At 32.7% G+C, this 3,453-nt stretch overlaps 1 pseudogene; it reads left to right on the top strand.

Annotated features, from left to right (window-relative positions):
• Nucleotides 1-1,605: 1,605 nt before the first annotated feature.
• LOC111486512 overlaps nt 1,606-3,453 on the top strand; it is a 2,823-nt pseudogene continuing 975 nt past the window's right edge.

The following is a 3,453-nucleotide window of genomic DNA, read 5'->3' as shown; positions in this document are numbered from 1 at the left end:
TTTTTTTTTTTTTTTTTTTTTTTTTTTTTTTTTTTTTTTTTTTTTTTTTTTTTTTTTTTTTTTTTTTTTTTTTTTTTTACTGATTCATTACACCAACCATTATAAATTAGAATTGTATTCTGCAAATTGGCTCACTTGGTGGTAGTAATTTAAACCAGGTAAGATTAATTATGCATGAATGCATTAAATTCACTCAAAAAGTTTAAACTAGCTAAAAAGTAGTCAGACTAACTTTAAATGCTTAAAAAAATTGAAATCACGAGAAAAGAGTCCGAGCATATTAGGCCCAAGTTGGATCAACCAAAATGTTGCCATTGAGCCGTCAAAAGTGTGTTTTCCCTTTCATACAATTCCCCACAACTTGGGCTCTCAAACAATTTATCTTCCTTTATTTTTTGTTTGTTATTAAATATTAAATTTTTGGAAAAGGAAAATTTGGATCAAGTTGGACGTTTAACATTTTTGGTTAGGTCAACGTGACCAACCTGAAAATAGGATTACAACTAGACAGAACTCTACCGTACATTTTAAAATTATTACAAAAAATAAAAATATTTAACGTTTGTAACAGAAGTTAGGAATGTGTTGTAACGAGTGAATGAAGGTTTAATATTTGAAAATTTTATATGAGACAATAAAATAAATTAAGGTGTTTTATTTAGAGAGTTCTCTCCAATATTGGTATCCAAATGTAATTGAATTAATGAATTATGATTTATTTGGTACTCAAATCATTATCTTTACCATTAATAAGAATAAATAATATATATCATAACTAATACAACTTTTATATGCTTTGTCGTTATGCATAACAAAAACCATCCAACTACAATTTTATCATCTCAAAGTTGATGGGCTTGAATTTGTTTTTTTCCTCCTTATGTCAATCATAAATTATTCATTAAAATATTATTTCCATTTTTGCACTCAATTTATCTCGGAAAATAGAGGTTTTGTGGGACTTGCTCCCGAGCAAAATATGGAATGGAAGAAGGACGAGAGAGATTTCTCTTCCTCAGGTAAATGAGGTCTAACCGGAAATTTATAGTCATTATTTTTATATTTGGTTTGCCTTACGATTACATTTTCCTAACTTTATTATATTTATATACTACAAGTTTTAATATAAGTTTTAATATTATAATATAGTCTATAAAATTAAAAAAAAAAAAAATAATAATAATTTTATGGACTATATTATAATATTAAAATTTGAGTTTTAAAAAATTAAGTGGGTAAAAATAAATAAAAAACTTATGGGGCTGGAGAAGACATTCCTTTTCCGATCTCGCCCCATGGACATCTCTAACTCGGCTTCTCCTTTCCTATTTCAATTCATATCTCTATCGGGACTTTTTCATAATTTATATATATATATTTTATATAATCTCTACTAAAAATAAAAATGGGAAAGATAAATATAATACAAACATATTTTTAGTATAATTTAAAAGGAGATTTAAAGTGGAGGCTAAAATAGTCTTTTAAGTATTTTTGAAATAATAATAATAAATAAATAAATAAAAAGTTGAAGACGAATGATTTGGGCCGGGAAGTGTTATTCAAAACGGATGCGATTTAAAAAAAAAGTACAAAAATAATTTGGCGTTTGGATGCGAACTTTCCAACGACCACCATCTTCAGCGTCTCTACTAAGCAATTTAATCCTTTGTTTTCTCTCTGATAATCTCTGATCGTCTTTTACTACCTACACAATTCGTGAGACTGGTGCTTGGGTTTTTGCATTCTTCTTCTACAATCTTCACAGGTAATCAATCATGGCCGTATTCCCCTTTCCTTCTGAGGGTTTTCCCACCCCCCTCTTCTGTGTTTTTTTGTGTATCCACTTTCTTTCATTTCAATTTCTCTGCCTATTTTGGTATGTTCTTTAATGATTTTTGTTTCTGATCATTCTGGAGGGGTCTGATTCACTGAGAATTTAACTTTCCATCTCGATCGGGAGTTAGTTCTTTGCCTTAAGAGTGTTTTTCCTTGTTTTTAGCTTCAGAGGTGATGAATCTGCTGGATGGTTTGGTTTTTATGTTCAACTTTACACGGATCATTACTTTTATTCTATTGTCATGTTGTTCTAAGAACTGCGTGGCTTTTTGTTCCGCGATTTGTTCGACTCCCTAGGTATTTCGATGGGAAATAGTGTTGTTAAGTTCATTTTTCTTTGATCCTGTGGGTACAACTAGGGAACTCAAGACTGGATACATACTCTATTTTGGATCCCTAATTTTGTTGGTTTGAAGAACTTGTTGGAAAATTTATAATTAACTTTGAGCTACCAATCGGTTTCAAAGAGAAGAAGAAGAAGATTGTTCCTGCTGAGAGTTGAGCACTTACGTTTTTATGTTGCAGATTGTTGGGGGCAATTTTCCCTTTGGAATCCTCTCTGCAGTTGTGGTGTTACCAAGCAATAGATCTTTGTTAAATGGGGTCCGAAGGGCCTCCATCGGTGACGATTCATGTAACAGGATTCAAGAAGTTCCATGGAGTTTCTGAGAATCCAACAGAGACGATAGTGAACAACCTGAAGAAGTATATGAAGAAAAATGGTTTGGCAGAAGGTGTAGCTCTTGGGAGTTGCAGCATTCTTGAGACTGCTGGGGATGGAGCTCTTGATTCACTACTTAACATGTTGCAATCTGCAGTAGAGGAGAAGGGTTGTTCCGCACCTACTAACAATTCCAGAAGAATCATCTGGGTCAGTTATTCCTGTCCCTTTCTCTAACCTTTCTTTAACCTTTCTCTCTTTAATGCTTATGAGATCATCCAGGAAACCCGAAAGGAAAAGCCCAAAGAGGACAATATTGGCTAGCGGTGGGCTTGGACCGTTACATTTGGTGTTAGTATCTACAAGTAGACAATCATTTGGTGTTAGAGGAAGAAATTAGAAGAAAAGGAGAGGGAGGTTGGGTTTGTATAAGATCATAAGCATTGAATTGACATTATCTTATACAATAAAGATAAATGCATCATAGTTTCTGAATCTATGCATTAATCCGCCTTCATTTGCCATTTCCTTCGCATTACAATGACTTTTTACAAGTTTGTGCATTGCATTATGTTAATACTGTATCTAAGTTATCATATCACTATTCTTTCTTCAGCTTCACTTGGGAGTTAATAGTGGTGCCTCTAGGTTTGCTATTGAACATCAAGCCTATAACGAAGCCACGTTCTGTTGTCCTGATGAGTGGGATGGAAACCTCAGGTACGTGTGATATCTATCTTTCTATCTCTTAGGCTTGGTGGGGCTTAGTTTAGTTGGCTTGGCCATCTATTTAACTGCAAGTATGATATTCTGTTATTACTTTCATCTGCTGCAGAGAGTTCCAATCGTACCCGAGGACGGTCAAATTTCACGAGTACGAAAGGTATCATGAAATTTCACTTTGATTTTTCTTTTTTCTTTTTTTTTTCTTTTTTTTTTTTTTTTTTACTCCC

The sequence above is a fragment of the Cucurbita maxima genome, unplaced genomic scaffold, assembly GCF_002738345.1.
Source record: "Cucurbita maxima cultivar Rimu unplaced genomic scaffold, Cmax_1.0 Cma_Scf00011, whole genome shotgun sequence".
Taxonomy (NCBI): Eukaryota; Viridiplantae; Streptophyta; class Magnoliopsida; order Cucurbitales; family Cucurbitaceae; genus Cucurbita; species Cucurbita maxima.
The sequence above is the reverse complement of the archived record's forward strand: the minus strand, read 5'-3'. Positions and strand labels throughout refer to the sequence as shown.